The sequence below is a fragment of the Pseudorca crassidens genome, chromosome 1 (assembly GCF_039906515.1).
Source record: "Pseudorca crassidens isolate mPseCra1 chromosome 1, mPseCra1.hap1, whole genome shotgun sequence".
Taxonomy (NCBI): Eukaryota; Metazoa; Chordata; class Mammalia; order Artiodactyla; family Delphinidae; genus Pseudorca; species Pseudorca crassidens.
This window is the reverse complement of record NC_090296.1, coordinates 131,053,140-131,072,057: the sequence shown is the minus strand read 5'-3', so window position 1 is coordinate 131,072,057 and position 18,918 is coordinate 131,053,140. Positions and strand designations below refer to the sequence as shown.

The following is an 18,918-nucleotide window of genomic DNA, read 5'->3' as shown; positions in this document are numbered from 1 at the left end:
TTGGCAAGAACACTAAATAACTAGTGTTGTGTATTTCCTATTGTTTCACCACAGGAGTCAAATGATGTCTAATTGTCTGTCTTTGCTGTTCAAATTTTTCAGTAATTTTGGTGTTGTCAGCATGATACTTCATCATAAAGGTTGTAATGGTTTTTCAGCTTTTCACCTAATGATTTTATCAGTCATCAATCATTGCTTTATATCAGTTATTTCTTTGGGGTTGTGAAGTGGTGATATTTTAAGTCTACCATTCTTTCTTCATCTAGCTGAAATGTATCTCTAAAGAAGGACTTTCTCCCATCAACTCTGTGGTACCTTGAGATACGGTTTGTATGTGAAAGTCAGGATGAATGAATCTTTCCCTTATTTTAATTATTTCATTTTCTGAAAATGGATCAATTCCCTAGCATCTTTCAAAGGTGACCGATAAAGTGTGTCCTTTTAATATTATTGCTCATTCATGAATTTTTACTTTTTTATTTCTGATGCTAAAATTATTCATCTTTTGCCAGCTGAAGCCCCTTTGGGTTGGTTTCTCTATCTTTTGACATAACCCCAGGAGTCTTTGATAACATCCTTGCTTTCTGATGTGACAAGATATTCCAGGCTCCTGTGGTCCAGTTCCTGTCCCAGACCTGCCATCTCTCATGATTTAATTCTCTAGTGTATATTTTTGTCTCCTTTCTCATTCCAGATATTGTCCGTACTTTTGCTACCCCCACCCTCGTTTCTTATTTTTTTGATCAATCTGTCAATAAGATTGTTTCATGAGTCCTTTGAAAGAAGCAGCTTTGGGTTTTGTTGTTGCTTTTTTTAGTGTCTTTGCTTTCTATTTATTTTTTTCCAACGAAAGATCTCACATTTATTACTGAGCCAACCCACTAGTGCAGAAACATTGAAACAAAGAGGAAAATTATTTTCCCAATAAAACACATCCAGCTGTCCAAATAGTAGTGGTTTTCAGAGTGATATGGTTAAGATGCACATGACCTTGATACAGCAAAAATACGCATGCCATTTCATGTGTGATTCCTTATAGACCCAGATTGGGTCTTCTCCAATGTCTTCTCTTGGAGTTGTACCTGATTTTATTACATTTTCATCTGAATCCACTGGAGAATAAGACGATTCTGCTTCTGTTTCTTGGCCAGGAATCGCTTGATCCTGAAAGTCTTGGGAGAGGACAGGGTGAGGAACAGAGTTAACCACACACACCAAGATGGCGGACAAAAACTCTTTGGTTTCTATTTAATTAATTTTTTTTTTTTTTGGCTGTGCCATGTCTTAGTTGCAGGATGTGGGATCTTCCTTGCCACCTGGGGGATCTTTGTTGTGGCATACGGGCTCTTAGTTGCGGCATGCGGGATCTAGTTCCCTGACCAGGGATGGAACCCGGGCCCCCTACATTGGGAACGCAGTCTTTTTTTTTTTAAGTTTAACATTGGAGTGGTTTATTATATTAGAAAGCTTCTGTAAGTCTCAGAACGTTAATTCTTTTTTTTTTTTTTAGCATCTTTATTGGAGTATAATTGCTTTACAATGTTGTGTTAGTTTCTGCTGTATAACAAAGTGAATCAACTATATGTATACATATATCTCCATACCCCCTCCCTCTTGTGTCTCCCTCCCACCCTCTCTATTCCACCCCTCTAGGTGGTCACAAAGCACGGAGCTGATCTCCCTGTGCTATGTGGCTGTTTCCCACTAGCTATATATTATACATTTGGTAGTGTATATATGTCAATGCCACTCTCTCACTTTGTCCCAGCTTACCCTTCCCCCTCCCCATGTCCTCAAGTCCATTCTCTACATCTTCATCTTTATTCCTGTCCTGACCCTAGGTTCTTCAGAACCTTTTTTTTTTTTAGATTCCATATATATGCGTTACCATACGGTATTTGTCTCTCTCTTTCTGACTTACTTCACTCTGTATGACAGACTCTAGGTCTATCCACCTCATTACAAATAGCTCAATTTTGTTTCTTTTTATGGCTGAGTAATATTCCATTGTATATATATGCCACATCTTCTTTATCCATTCATCTGTTAATGGACCCTTAGGTTGCTTCCATATCCTGGCTATTGTAAATAGTGCTGCAATGAACTTTGTGGTACATGATTCTTTTTGAATTATGGTTTTCTCGTATATGCCCAGTAGTGGGATTTCAGGGTCATATGGTAGTTCTATTTTTAGTTTTTTAAGGAACCTCCATACTGTTCTCCGTAGTTGCTGTATCAATTTACATTCCCACCAACAGTGCAAGAGGGTTCCCTTTTCTCCACACCCTCTCCAGGGAACACAGAGTCTTAACCACTGGACCACCAGGGAAGTCCCTCTATTTAATTAATTTTTGCTTTTATCTTTATTTTCTTCTTTTTCCTAAATTTACTCCTCCCCTCTTCAACTTCTTGAGTAGTATGCTCTAACTTCTGAGAACCCATCTTTTTTTCAACTTGAGAATGTTTCTTATTTATTTGAGTACATGGTTCTGGAATTCTTATTAGACACGTTTTGAAAAACATCAAGGATCATCTTCCATGTCTCTTTAATTTTTTTGTCTGTACTTTAACTTCTTTGTGTCTTGCTGCTGCACCCTCTGCTTGGTTTTCCACGTTGCTGATTTGTCCTCTAGCTCTCTCCATTATACTCTGCCACCCACTTACTGTGTTTTACAGATCAACTCTTTTGTTTTAATCTCCTAGCTTTTCAGTCAATTCTTGTGTATGGATGCTGCGTCCTCTTGTATCTCTCCAAGACGTCAGTCATATTTATTCTAAGGTCTTGTTCTTGCTTTACTAACACTGGTACTAGATGGAGATGGGACCCCGAGATTCTGGAAAGCCAGAACCCGAGATCCGCTTAGGGGGGCTCAGGCACTGACTCGGTCTTTTCCTCCCAGATGAGAGTAGTGGTTGCTGATAGCAAGTTAATCATCAACCAAAGAGTCTAGAGTTTGTCCACACTCCTTATCTCGGTGACTGGGTTATTTGTGTAGGTTTTCCCACTGAACAGTAATGTAAGGGTGCAGCAAGAGATACAGGCTCTCAGATCTGGAAAGACCCTACCTTGCCTAAGCATTGTCACTGTCAACTGCTGACTTCCCCTTGGGGACTCTGAGGCCCAAGGGGGAACTGCGGTGGGATATGCCTCATCCTCTCCTGCCCTGGGGGGGTCAACATGCTCCCAGTGGCACTGGGTCCTTGGCTAAATAAGCAGAGAACTCAATTTAGCTTCACTTTCTGTGTGTAGGGATGGGGGTGGGGAGGGGTCTCTTCCTGCCCTGCTTGCAGGCTCTGTTATCGGAATTGGGTGCTTCTCCTTTATGGCATTCATCTTCCTCAAATGTTTGTGGGTACATGGTTGGATGTTGATCTTTGTGTTTGGGATTCCCCATAGCTGTCTGTGAACGCAGTTTTGGTCAACGCAGCCTGCAGATAGGGGGGCAGGGAGACTGCAGTGGACTGTCCTGGGGGTGCACCCAGAGTATATCTTCTGGGTGGGGGGCTCCACGAGCTGCCTGAGTGTCACCCACCACCTAAAGTTCCACACTTCCTCTCTAGTGCACAGGGGGCAGAAACCTCTTCCCCCCACTGCCTGGCGCAGGCTGGAGAAAGGCTTACTGTGAGTTTCCCCTCCGAGCAGTCCCCCTGCTGGTGGCTCTAGGGGCCTTGCTTCCCCTATGCTCTCCAGGCAGCCTTGGAGCACTCCTGAACCTTGCCTACCTCATGCACGATGGTTTCTGGACCTATTAGGTCTCCTTCTTGTTTTCTGTGTTCACATGGCTTGTTGAGTTTGGTGTATATATATATATATATATAAATAAATAACTTTTAAGGACTTGGGGCAGGAGGTTGTGGCTACAGCCAGGGCTCAGCCTCCTGTCTGGATCCTATCTCAGCCTGCTGTCTGGATCCTATCTCCCAGCATCTCCTTGGCATCTCTGAGGTGTGCAATTTGCAGGAGAAACTGAGTGATGGTGTCAAGGATGTGGACTTTGCAGTCGGAAGGAGCTGTGTTCAAATCCTGGTCCCTCTGCACCCCAGTCCTCATCTGTAACACAGAAATGGTTAGAATCTGTTTGCAGAATGCTTAGCACCATGCGAAGTGTGCATGCTTGGTAGTTACTCAGTAAATTATGTAGCCTCACCTGGACTCTAGTTCTGTTAACTGAAACTGATAATAATATTACACTGATAAAAATGGGGAGGTCCTTAAAAATGGGAGGCCTTTGATTTTATTGGGCTTGAAGCCATAGAAAGCATGGAATTTACAACGTGTCCAGTCCTCATTTTCGAATGTGTCTATCACTGAAATGTGATGACCCCTAATCTAATCATCAAAATTGTTTTAATTAAAACTGTTTAAATTTTAATTGAAAATGTTTTCATTAAAGTCAAAATCTTTCCTTGCCTTATCTTCAGAATGCTTTTTTGGACCAGATTAGCAAAATCTGTTTGTTTCCTACTAAAGCTTGAAGTTCTAATACTCATGAGTATCTTTTAAATGTTCAGCTGAAAACTGTCCATAAGGAGTGCCTTGAACTCATCGAGAAATAGTGACGGCTGAGTCAGGTTTCGGTGGGCAAAGGGCCACAGTAGCAGAACCCAGGCATTCTTGGGATGTTTGCGGTTTCTGAGGAATCGTGGAGCTTCTTGCTTTAATGATCAGAATATCACTCATAAAAACAAAGGGCCATATTGTTGTCTGGCCAGGGTTTGTATTAACTGAAGAAGTTTGTACTATGTGAGTGGGCATTTCCATAGAGGAAAATAGCTGTGAATGTGGCAATCACAGAGCGGTCTGGTCCAACTCAGCCACAGGCTACAAACCCAGCCGCAGAGGAGTGCGGCACCCAGGAATGTAAACTCTTGCTCAGACTGAAGATCTTCTCTGCGTTTTTGTCTCAGGGCAAAGGGGTGAGGCTGCAGGCGTTTGCTTCTATTAAGCATTATCCTTTATGCAGATACATTTGTGGTGTTTGCTTTTAACTTTTCAGCGGCCACGTTGTAATCACCCAAGGGCTTCCCTTCAAATCTACGAGTTAAATACATCAACTCATAACTCTGCGAGCTACAGAGGACCCCTGATCCTGGCTTGTTGCTTTTTTTGGTTTGCCTGCTTTGGGATTTAGAAGGCAGATGGCAGTCCCTGTTTTGAGGCAAATCAGCTGGAGTCAATTTTTGTTGTTTGAACTCAAGGGTGTGTATCTCTGCCTGAAGACATGCAGAGGAAAAGGCAGAGCAAATGACTTCATGTATTTTTCCTTGCCAAGATCTTAAAACTTTAGTTGTTTGAATATAGTCACACAGCTCAAAAACCATTCTTTGACTTTTACATCCCTACAGAATGTCTTTATGTGTATACAAGCAAAACAAATATAGATTCTTATTTTCCCTCTTTTATACAATGTATAGCTGATCACACACACCGTTCTGTACCTTGCCTGTTTCTTTCACACATTCGTGCTATCATCATCATCATTCTTTTGACAAATGCACAGAATTCTATTATGTTGTACCTCAGTTTATGTAAGCAGTCTCCTTTACTGGACATTTGGGCTATTCTTAATATTTTGTTACAACAAAAAATGCTGTGATGTCTTTTCACATGTATACAAGCATATCTACGCAATAAATTCTCAAAGTGATGGGTCAAAGGACATATGCTTCTGAAAATCTGCCAGATAGTGCCAAATCACCCTCCATGGGAGTTTTTCCTGTTTACACCCAACCTCCACAATGTATGTGCTTGCCTGTTTCCCTATAGGCCTGACAACAGTGTTTGTTATCAAATTTTTGGTTTTTCCTAATCTGATGTGTGAAAAATGGTGTCTCAGTATAGTTTTAATATGCATTTCTCTTATGATAAGTGAGGCTTAGGCATGTTTTAGTGTGTGTAAGAGCTGGTTATATTTACTTTTTTTGAACTCTCTCTTCATATCTTTTGCTTATCAACCTCTAGGACTTCATTGATCTTTCCTTATCTTTCCTAGGAGCTCTTCGCATTGACATTGTATCTAGTGGGTAACTAGATGCCCTATCCAGATCAATTTACAAGCCCAGAAGAACTGAAATGAGAACTTTGAATGTCCAAGGGGCTATAAGTAGAAATGTTTTGCTTTTTTCTTAATTATTGAATTAATATAAATTAAATGTACACTGTCTAGGGGAATTCATGATAAATATACAGGATCGTATGAAGGAAACTTTAAGAATATTTAAGTAAATCTGATAAGGGGTAAATATCCAAAATATATAAAGAACTCATACAACTCACTATAAAAAAAAAAAAACCTGATTAAAAAATGGGCAGAGGACCTGAATAGGCATTTTTCCAAAGAAGACATACAGATAGCCAACAGGCACATGAAAAGATGCTCAACATCACTAATCATCAGGGAAATGCAAATCAAAACCACGATGAGATACTACCTTATACCTCTCAGAATGGCTATCATCAAATCATCAAAATGTCTACAAATAACAAATATTGGCAAGGATGTGGAGAAAAGGGAACACTTGTGCACTGTTGGTGAGAATGTAAATTGGTGCAAACACTATGGAAAACAGTATACAGGTTCCTCAAAAAATTAAAAATAGAACTACTATATGATCCAGCCATTCCACTCCTGGGTTCATATCCAAAGAAAATGAAAACATTAATTCAAAAAGATATATGCACCCCAATGTTCACAGTAGCATTATTTACAATAGCCAAGATATGAAAGCAGCTTAAGTGTCCATCAATAGATGAATGGATAAAGAAGATGTGGTATATATGTACAATGGAATATTACTCACCCATAAAAAAGAATGAAATTTTGCAATTTACAACAACATGGATGGACCCGGAGGGTATTATGCTAAGTGAAATAAGTCAGACAGAGAAAGACAAATACTGTATGTTTTCACTTATATGTGGAATCTAAAAAAATAAAACAAACAAGTGAATATAAGAAGATAGAAACAGACTCACAGCTACAGAGAACAAGCTAGTGGTTACCAGAGGGGAGGGTGTGGGGGGAGACAAGATCAAGGAAGGGGAGGAAGAAGTATGAACTACTAGGTATAAAATAAATAAGATACAAGAGTGTAATGTACAGCACAGGGAATAAAACCAATATTTTATAATAACTTTAAATGGAGTATAATCTATAAAAATCTCGAATCACTATTATTGTACACCTGAAACTAATATAATATTGTAAGTCAGCTGTACTTCAATTTTAAAAATGACAAATAGTCCTCTTGTATAGGAAGACAACATTGTAAATATGTCAATTCTCTACATGTTGATTTTATAATTCAGTGCACTTGCAGTTAAAATACAAACAGGATTTCTTTTTAGAACATGAACAAAGAATAATAAATTCTACCTAGAAAAATAAGCATATAAGAATAGCCAAGAAGATTCAAATGAGGAGGAGGTCAGTTGAGAGGAGGGCAGAGTAGTTCCATCATATGTTAGAATTATTACAATGCCATAGTAATGAAATGTGTTGGAGAGTAGAAATGGAAAGGACAGGGAAAGCAATGGGACAGAGTAGCAACTCAAAAATAAGCCAAAATGGGACTTCCCTGGTGGTCCAGTTGTTAAGGCTTCACCTTCCAATGCAGGTTTGATCCCCGGTTGGGGAGCTAAGATCCCACATGCCTCGCGGCCAAAAAAAAAAATAGGTCCAAATGCACATTGCTTTTGCTTTACTATTTAGGATTTCAAATTAGTCCAGAAAAGAAAGTTTACTTGGCAATAGGACAAAAATAACATATTGCTTTCTCACTTCCACACCAAAATCAATTTCAGATGAATCAAATATTTAAACATAAAAATGAACACCATTAAAAGTCTATGAAAATGATAAATTAAAATAATTTTGGAGGGAGAGGGACTTTTTCCTAAGCACAGCACAAAACCCAGATATCATAAAGGAGAAGATTAATACAATGATTACATAACAGTTAGAACTATTCTGTAGAAAAGCCTCTCAAGTGACAACCAACAAATAGGTAAAAACTATCTTCAACATATACCACAAAGAGCACTGGCAAATCAATGATAGAAAGAATATTACAATTTTCAAATGAACCAAAAAATAGAGTTTAGTTCATTGAAAAAGATAGATGATGGGTAAACTTGAAAATATGCCGAATGTCATTCATATGGAAAGAAATGGAAACCAGAACCAATTATGAGATATGTTATTTTGCTTTGCAGATTGGAAACAATCAGGAAGTTTGATATTATTTAAGGCAGCAAAGATATAACTTATGCTGTTTTTCATATTTTATTTTAAACTAATATTGAGTTGATAATTAAGTAAGGATATAATTGATGCAACTTTTGGAAAAGCAAATTGGCAATCTTTATAAAAATCAAGGCTGACTATATCCTCTGCTCCTTCCACTGCTAGGAATTTAACCTGGAGATACAGTTCAGGTGAGAAATGCACAGGTAGGGATGTTCAGCACAGCAGTGAAGGGGATTACACAGAACTAGACATGCCCTAAATGTCCATCAATGAGGACAAAGGGCTACCATGAAAACAGGTATGATGGATCTCCATGTGCCGACACAGAACTTTTAAGTGAGGGAAGCAAGTTGTAGAACATAATCATAGTATATTCCATTTGTTAAAAAGGAAGAAGAGGAGAAATGAATATATATGTGAGATTCAGGGAAATCACTCATAACCTCTGTATTCCAAGGAAACTCCAGCCTGGAATCTTAAAACAAAATCAAAAAGAAGTTTAAATCTTTACTGAAGTTTCTCAACAGGACATCCACAGGGAATTCCATTTAAAGCATACAGCTAAGCCTCTGAACTCGTTTGCCCAGATCTTTCCCAGAAGTTCACAGAATGCAGTCTCTATCCTCAATCTCTAATCTTGTATTCTCAAGAGACCTCCAGGTATTTCCCCCAAAGCCCACCTGTCTTGTCTTGGTGAGTGTATGTCTGTCTGTCTGCCCTGCTTCTGCTCTTTCCAGTGCAGATACCTCAGCAGCCTGCCCTGACCGCCCTGCACCAGAAAAGTGCACTCTGCCTAGGAGAATGAGGAGATAGAGGCAGGACACCTCCTTGCAGGTTTTCTCCTCACCGTCAGTACTTAAGGATGCATGGAGATTATGGACGGGCATGGGGAGAATCCTTGGCAGTTACCCATAAGTACAGGGCGTGGGCCTCTCCCTCTTTCAGGAACCACAAGTGCTGCACTTGTTCTTCTGCACTGTGCCAGAGCTGCCACTTTGGGGCATAATTCAGGCTCCTCATTTGCCCTCAGCTGAGCCTCTGCCTTCCCAGCTCTAGGATGGGGTGAGCAGACCCAGCACACAGGGTCATTGGGGGCTGGGATGTTGTGTGTCCCATCCAGGGGGGAGGTAATGGGAGCTGCCCTGAGAATCACAAAACAGTAGGAGATGACGCCCCAGTATATAGAACTCTTTCTCTTTCCTTCTTACCTTTGCATAGGACTCTGATTACAGAAGTCCCATAGTTTCTGTAGCCAGTTCTCTATAGATGGACATCTAGATTGTTTCCCCTGCAATAATGATGCAATAAATAATCTTGTGTAGACATCATTTTGCATTTTTGCTGTTGTATCTTTGGCATAAATGTCTAAAATACAGAGTGTTGGGCTGAGGGAAAATGCAGATGTAATTTTGCTAGGTATTGGTAATTCCCCTCCATGGAGGCTGTGCAATTTTGTATTCCCTCCAGCAATGTAAGAGCATGCTTCTTTCATCATATTAACCCTTTGTCTGTAGTATAGGGTTTTCTTTTCTAATTGGTCATTCTAATTTTCCTTTCTCATTTGTCATTTGTCCTTTTATCTAGTCTGTGTGTTTTAGGACACATAGAGTTTTGTGGAGATTTTTCTTTATGTGTTTAAATTGTGTTTGTCCATAAAACAAGCCTCAATAAATTTAAAAGGATTGAAATAAAACAAAATATGTTCTCTGACCACAGTGGTATAAAATTAGAAATCAATAACAGAAGGAAATTTGGGAAATTCACAAATATGTGGAAATGAAACAACATGCTCCTAAATAACCAGTGAGTTAAAGAAGAAATCACAAGGGAAATTAGAGCACACATTGATATGAATGAAAACAAAACACAACATGCTAAAACTTAGAGGATGCAGGTAAAGCAGTGCTTAGAAGGAAATTTATAGCTATACCCACCTATATTAAAAAAGAAGATCTCAAATCAATATCCTAACCTTCCATCTTAAGAAACTAGAAAAGAAGGAACAGATTAAACCCACAGCAAGCAGAGGGAAGAACAAAGATTAGAGCAGAAATAAATGTAATAGAGACTAGAAAAACAATAGAGAAAATCAGAGAAATCTACCAAAAGTTGGTTCTTTGAAAAAAATATTTACAAATTTTCACTTAGAATGACCAAGAAAAATAAGCGACAAGGCTCAGATTACTAAGATCAGGAATGAAAAGGGGACATCACTGTCAACTGTACATAAATAAAAAATAATTATACGAGAATACTATGGACAGTTGTACACCAACAAATTCAGTACCTTAAATGAGGTGGATAAATCCTTAGAAAGACACAAACTACCTAAACTGACTCAAGAAAGAATAGGAAATCTGTACAGACTTATAACAAGTAGAGAGATTGAATTAATAATTTTAAAAATGCGCCACAAAGAAAAGCCAGGCCCAAATGACTTCACTGGTGAATTTTATCAAGCATTTAAAGAAGAATTGGTGGAAAGGAAAATCCAGAAGGGCCTGAAGGTGTCCTTCTCTTTTACCAGGAGAATTCTGTGCCCTGTGGCCATCCTGAATGATATTGCAGATGGGCAAGATTAGAGTGAACCCCTCCCTCACTGACACACAGAGAGCTCTGGAAGCCCAGTGAGTTGAATCCAAGAAGTTGTTAATGAGCACCTACTATGTGCATGGCACAGTGCTAGGGACACACGATGCTGACTGAGTATCTGCAGGCCCAGCTTGCCGGCACCACCAAGCAGAAGGGAGGCAGACAGATCCTCACAACAGGGGTGGTCCCAGTCAGGCCAGGTGCAGACAGAGGGAGGAGAAGGAAGCCCATGGGAAGGGCCCCAGGGCTCCCTGGGGGGTAGCATCCATACTGGGCCTGGAAGCAGGGAAGGGGTGGGGCTCCTTCCAGGAGGGAGAGACACAAGAGTGAAGGCTGAGGGAGCCTGAGGTCCACAGAGAAAGTGGGGGTGCAGTGTCAGTGCCTCACAGTTGCCTGGAGTTGGGGGGAAGGGGACAGGCATTAAGGAAATAACCCCCATTTGTGTGCCAGTCCTTTTATTTTGGGGAGCATGCATTTTTCAGCATTGTTATATGTGTCATTTTTTGTTTGGGGATTTTGTTTTCGTTTCTGTTTTTCACAAGAAGATGACAAGATTCAGACATCTCAAATACTTGCCAAGACCATGCAGCTGTTGAGCAATAGACTGGGACTTGAACCCAAGTCTTCTCATTTTAGTACAGTTCTATTTCTGTTGCCACGTGTGTTAGCATGGTTCACAGTTCTCAGTAAAAGACACGACTGGAAAAATCTTGGTGCCTCATCCTAAATTTCCCTCTGGATTGAGATATTTTCTTCTTTCCTTGTGTCCATCTTTGCCCAGAGGAATTTGGATTTAGTTAGAAATTTCACGTTGTTAATCTGAAAGGTGTATTTTAAAAAACTATTTTTCCATTATAGCAGTAACAGAGAAATAACTGGAAAATAGAGGAAATGGGGAAAAGATAACCTCAAATTCCATCACATGAGAAAAACCAAAGTTATAATCTGGGGTCTTTCCTTCCGGTCAGTTTCCTGTGTTGTGGGGTCCCTCCATGTGCTCGATGTGATAAGCATTTTAATGCATTTAATAATTTACAAAACCACCATTCTTTGCTATACTAAGCCATGCAGAAATCAGCATCTTTATGCATGTTTCCTTTTGTTTTCCTGCATAGTGCTTTTTTAAAATAAATTTATTTATTTTTAGCTGTGTTGGGTCTTCGTTGCTGCGCATGAGCTTTTGCTAGTTGTGGCGAGCAGGGGCTTCTCTTGTTGCGGAGCACAGGCTCTAGGCGTGTGGGCTTCAGTAGTTGCAGCACGCAGCCTCAGTAGTTGTGGCTCGCGGGCTCTAGAGCGCAGGCTCAGTAGTTGTGGCGCACGGGCTTAGTTCCTCCGCGGCATGTGGGATCTTCCCAGACCAGGGCTCGAACCCGTCCGTGTCCCCTGCATTGGCAGGTGGATTCTTAACCACTGCACCACCAGGGAAGTCCCTGCATAGTGCTTTTTAAATGTATAGAATTATTCCCTTAGTCACTTCCCTGGAAGCAGGATTGCAGTGACAGAGGTTGGCCCAGCCCTCAGTGGGCCCAGCCCACAATCATCTCCCCAGAGATCAGAGTATGACTATTTCTTTTTATATCTTCAGATTGCACCTTTTTATATTATGTGAGTATTAAATAAAGGAACTGTCTTACTTCTGTGATTTTTGTTTCCTCAGAAGGATGGTTCATCTTTCTTGACCAGGTCAGTGTCTGTTGACCATCCCAAGTCTCTCGAGCGTGGCATTTGTTGTAGATGTTTAAAAGTAAAATCTGGACTTCCCTGGTGGTCCAGTGGTTAAGACTCCGCACTTCCACTGCAGGGGGCACAGGTTTGATCCCTGGTCGGGGAACTAAGATACCACATGCCGCACGTCACAGCCAAAATAAATAAATTAATAAAAATTTAAAACCCAGTCTTCTTTAAAAAAAAAAAGTAAGATCTGGGATAAACAACAAGGTCCTACTGTATAGCACAGGGAACTATATTCAATATCCTGTGATAAACCATAATGGAAAAGAATTTTAAAAAAGAATGTGTGTATATATATGTATAACTGAATCACTTTGCTATACAGCAGAAATTAACACAACATTGTAAATCAACCATACTTCAATTACAAAAAAAAAAGTAAAATCTGGGAAGAATACAGCTTCACACTCTAGCTCTTCCTGCCTGTCTCATCAAGGTGTGTCCTCAGGCTCTAGCTCAGCACATAGTAAGTATTGTTTATAAAATGAATGAGCAATAAATAAATGAATTTTTGGGAGAGGAACTAAGTGTTGGAAAGAATTCATCTTTGTAGCTCTGTATTTCTGTGTCTCTCTTCCACTGCTACTGAATTCATGGAGGATCTGTTTTTTCCATCTAATGAGACAGAATCATCTCACCTTTTAGTTCCTACATGTTTGCCAAGGACATTACATTCTGAATAATTGCCCCATGTTTGGTTGGGCACACCCAGCCTGGGAAGTAAGGGGTTGGACTTTGACGACAGGTGCCCAGGGTTCAAGTCCCAGCTCTGCTGTTAGGAGCTGGGTGGAGGCACTTTCACCAATCACCTGGAGCACTGGTCATCTGGTGGAAAGTGGTGATGAGAACCCTGCCTTGCATGGGTGTTGGGAGGAAGGCAGATGTATGCAGGGCGTTTCTTATAGCATCTGGCAGTACTCAATAAATGGTACCAATTACTGATATACTAAATGTTATCATAGACCATTTTATTTTCTCTTTTAAAGTCCATGACACCTTTGCCAGTTATTTTCTGGGAAATTTTCTTGTTCTCTTTATTTCCAGAGCAACTGAGTCAAGACTTGGTATACCCAAGAGTTGCTTTAGCTTGAATAATACCATCAAAGGACTAGTTCATTAAGTCAGACTGAAAGTAGTCAACTTTGTGCTGGATACACTTCATCATTTTCTTTTTCTTAATTTCAAAATCAATACAAACTGATGAGAAAAAGGGAAAGATATTGGCAAACACAGAAAAACACAAATAGAAAAAAATCTCTGATCATTTCACCTGCTGCTATCATGTACTTGTGTTCCTCAGCTTTTCTTTCTAAACAGAGAGAAACAGACAGACTAAATTTTTGTAAACAAAAATAATAGACTATACTCATTAGAACTCTTCTTTTTTCCCAAAATAAATTCTTTCACTTTGCGTATTTTCAAATGACATCAACCAATCTTCTGTATTATATACTTTTTCCATTTTTCACTGTCTGTGTTCCATATTCTATTCTTTTAGCTTAATATTGTATAAGTCTTTTCTGTACTTTTCCTTAGTCTCCATTATCATCAGTTTTAATGGCTGCATGGTAGCTCCTCATTTTGAAGTATCTTGAGGTTCTACTATTTTCGTCGGCTCAGGCTGCTATAAAATTGCCACACACTGGGTGCCTTAAACAACAGGCATTTACTTCTCACGTCGGAGGCTGGGAAGTCCAGGATGAGGTACTGGCTGATTCTGTTCTTGGTGAAGACCCACTTCCTGGTTGTGGATGGCCATCTTCTCATCGTGTCCTCATGTGGGACAGAGAAGTAAGGTCTCTGTCTCTTCTGGGAGGGCACTAATCCCACCATGGCAGCTCCACCTTCATAAGCCAGTCAGTTCCTGGAGACCCACCTCCTAATACCATCATACTGGGGATTATGGTTAACATGAAATTTAGGGGGACAAAACATGCAGTCTATCTCAAGTATTAAACTGGAAAGAAGAGAGACACAGATGTAGAAAATGGACGTATGGATACAAGGGGGGGGAAGGGGGGGGTTGATGAATTGGGAGATTGGGATTGACATATATACACTACTATATATAAAATAGATAGCTAATGAGTGCATACCGTATAGCACAGGGAACTCTACTCAATGCTCTGTGGTGACCTAAATGGGAAGGAAATCCAAAAAAGAGGGGATGTATACATTTAGCTGATTCACTTTGCTGTACAGCAGAAACTAACACAACATTGCAAAGCAACTATACTCCAATAAAAATTAAAAAAAAAAAAGAATGTATAGGGGAATTCCCTGGTGGTCCAGTGGTTAGGACTCAGTGCTTCCACTGAAGGGGGCACAGGTTCGATCCCTAATTAAGGAACTAAGATCCTGCACATTGCAAGGGGTGGCAAGCCCCCCCGCCCGCCCCAAAAAAAGATTGTATATATTGTATAACTGAATCACTTTGCTGTACAGCAGAAATTAACACAACATTGTAAATCAAGTATACTTCAATTTAAAAATGTTTCCTATGGGAAAAAATAATAAACTGGAAAGAAGAGTAGTAGGATTTCTATGGGCTCTAGGGTCACAAAGACTTGCTGCTGTCACTCTTGCCCCTGCTCCTTGCCAGCCTGTCACTGTGAAGTGTCTTCATCTTGGCCTCCGTCATCTGTAAAATGACAGCCATGACACCTACTCATAGTGTTGCTGTTGATACCGACCAGGGTTCTTGGCCTTCCTTAATCAATAGAAATTGATCAGAGGCCAGACAAGAAATTCAGCAAGACTTTATTGGGACCTCTGATGCAGCAGTGGGGAGCAAGAACAAAGAAGAGTTTCCCTTTCTTGCTCTGCTCCCTGGGGGGGGGGGTGGCGAGCTGGTCCCTTATATGGGGTGAGGGTAGGGGTGTGTCCAGGAGTTCAACAGGAGGAGTGGCTTAGGTGTTTTGCCCACCTCTTTGGTAGTATTGTGTGCAAGGGGCATGCGCAGTACCCTGCTTTTGCTCCCTGCTCCTCAGAAGTGGCAGTTAGCTTTTTTGGTCTTTTTGTATCTTTTTGTCCATAATTTGCCCCAAGTACACATGCACACAGTTATTTTTAGTCCCTTATAGTTTCTTTGTATTTTGTAACTCCAGAAGACATATGTCCAGGTGCCAGCATTGCAGCACTACAGCAAAGGGTCCCAGTCCCAGGCTGTCTCAGTAAGCCTTCCCACATTGACAAGTGTACAGTTTTCACCACACTCTGGCCAGCAGTGGATATTAGAACTCATTAAATTTTTCGCTGTGTCAGGTGGACATAACATGGAATCTTAATAATTAATTGTATGTTTTGTTTCTAAAGAAAACTGCACTTTAATGTGCGATTTCCCTCTGCACAGCCTGCTCATAGGTATAACCGCCCATGCCCCTTTTATTAACAAAAATTTATTTCCAGTGATTTGGTGAGAATATCCACAGAGAAGTTTTACATCTGTGCTGGGAGGCTTTGCTGGTATGAGAAACGCTCAGCCTGCGTGGCTGGAGCTCTGCTCTACGTGAGCCGTGAGCGAGGCCCCTGGTGAATGCCACTGCTATCTTTGCTTTCTTTTCTGGTGCTGGGTCTGATGGCCCAGCTTGATGGGACTGAGCACCAGCCATCTGGAGTCAGTGAGGAATTACTGCCGAGAGTCACCCTGGGGTCATGTCGCCCTCTACACCCCCCCAACCTCTGCCTCTTCCCCGAAGAAATAAAGGGTTGGATTTCACCGTAATGTGACCCAGAGATGAAAACTGCTGCTGAGGCTAAACCCTAGAGTGACAGCTGGCAAAGAAAGAAGCATCCTTCTTGCTGGAGGCCGGTAAGCCCAGGGCAACAGTGGGTGAGCCACTGCAGTGCCAGGAGGGCGTCACCTCTGGGGAGGGACAGCCCCCAACCCCTGGGTTTGGCCACACAGGGACTCGATGGAGGATGGCACAGGAAGGTCATTAAACAATTATGACCAGGTCAGTAGCATCCTAAAGTTTACTCTTGTTTATTCTGCGGTGAATTCTGGGTTGTTAGGTATATGTTTACCTTTTGCTACTCTATTGATGGAGGTAAATGTAATTTTTGAAAAAGTATATATTCAAGTAAAACGTTAGTGTCTTTTCCAGGATGTACAGAAGATGCCACAGATTTTGAATCAAGAGAGAGCATTTGCCTTCTGTCATGCATGCGTTCTTTGACGGGGACAAGAGAATTAAATGTATAATATATATACGTAAGAGACCAACATTTAGAACTGTTAGAATTAAAGTCACTTTCATATTACCTCTCCATTGTCCTAGACTCGTAGGAAAAAAGCAGTAGGGAGAGAATTTTATTCTGATTATTAGGTTGGGAGGGATGAGTTAACAAACACTGTTCTAGAAGAAAAGGGAAGAATGTCTCCTTAGGATTTAAGGACAGAACAGACTCAGAATCAGCAGACAAAGGAGGACTCTCTTTAAGATGGGGAAGGCCACAGTGAACTATTAGTGTAAGTGGCATGGCTTGTATAGCCAGACATCATTCTATAACATTCATGGAATTCTGTTTTATTACTTTCCCAAAATAAAGGAGAATAATAATTTCTGTTAGTTTTCCTGTAGTCAGAATAATTTGTTTTTCTACAACTTGAATTACAGAAATAACATTTAGAGATTGAGTTATTAGCAACTAAAAACATTTCTCCTAGAAATGGCTGAATATGTGAAATATACAGTGTTACTGAAAGTATTTTTTTATAAATAGAATATTAAATTGAAAGTGATTATCAAGGACTAAATGATGTTCTGGTTTCATAGGTTTTTAAATATTTTTTAACCAAATACTTTTTCACATAATGAACTTTTAATTTACTGTCCGTGTCCAGCATATTTAAATACCAGGCTGTGTAGATATTAACATTTATCACCCACCAGGAATATGTTCACTTATCACCTCACAGCTTACCCTAAATATTTCTTGTATTCTTGTAGAGTAAGTCTACATGTGCTGAATCCATAATGGTACTCATTCACTACATTTATAGCTTCCCCTCACTCGTTCTTGCTTCTAATTACTTCTAATTGACACTTTCCTAAAAACAAACAAGTAACACTGACCAAACCTTAAAAATAAAAATGAACTGTGCTAATGGTTTCCCTTTCTCCTAGTTTTTTGTTACCTTTTTGTTATGCATATTAACTTTACATTAATTCAAGATATAGAACCATCACCCAAACAATTAAGATGCCTGGTTGTAGTATATATATGTATATGGAATTTTCATTGCTATTTAGGAAAATAATTACACCTATTGTAATAAAGAACAAAAAGGATTTTTTTAAAAATTTGACACTGAATCATTCTAATGTTCTACTATTATTTTCCTACTAGTCCTAGTTACTTGTTTGCTACATTAATATTGTATTGAAATAGAGTAAGTTTGGGGGGTTATATTTTTAGTATGAATTTTAAGTCTGTATGAGCAAAATATTTAGAACTGTGATGTTTTACTGTGTAAAAGAGTATAATTACAGATAATGGTTGATTAATAGGCACAAATAACTAAATAATCTCAAATAGTATACATACATACAATTACCCCGATTTAAGTTTAAATCAAAGGACACCAATTCTCAAATATAAAACTGTAGTATTTTTGTAAAAAAAAATTACTATTAAAGTAAATATTTACCTCCAAGAAAAGGTGTTTCATGGTGGGGAGGAGGGGTTCTGCCTTACATGATGTATCTCTGTACTATTTAATTTTTTTCAATGAGAATGTATTCTTTTATTACTTATCTAACTTCTTTAAAGTTTTAAATAAAGCAGTCATATAATTCCATTACAGGGAATTTAGGAAATAAAGAAAAATCTTTTCTAATCCTATCACTAATTCCCCCCAGCCCATCATTAATACTTATCATTAGCATTTTGGTCTTTTTTTTTTTTATTTAAATATATGTTAACCATTCTCTTTATGATTTCAGGAAATTAAATGAAGTTAGCAGAGTAAATTAAATGCACATGCATTACCTGATGTTTTCCCATAATGTCTTTCCAACAATTTGATTGGACCAGACCCCCCAGCTCTTGGGTCAGTGAGAGTGTACATGTGTTGTCCATGCAACTTAAGAAAATCAGATTCAAACTGAAAACACCACAGCATTAAATATATATATATATATATATATATATATATATATGTAAATAGAACTGAGCAGAGTCTTGTTTCTTAGTATGTCATTTATTCCACATATGTTGCATTATTTATAAATCAAGTTAAAGTAAAACCACCCTTGTAATTTCACATGCATCCTATGTCCTTGGTTCTACCTTCTCAGTGTTGCTTAACTTGGGCAAAGGTGAACTTTTTAAATTTATGTTC

At 39.5% G+C, this 18,918-nt stretch overlaps 1 protein-coding gene and 1 pseudogene across 6 annotated transcripts in view; one reads left to right on the top strand and one right to left on the bottom strand.

Moving 5' to 3' along the window:
- The window catches only part of LRRK1 (leucine rich repeat kinase 1), a 123,247-nt gene that overhangs the window by 17,317 nt on the left and 87,012 nt on the right, over positions 1–18,918 (top strand). The window lies entirely within an intron of this gene.
- LOC137207029 (large ribosomal subunit protein eL39-like) lies at positions 1,034–14,339 on the bottom strand (annotated as a pseudogene).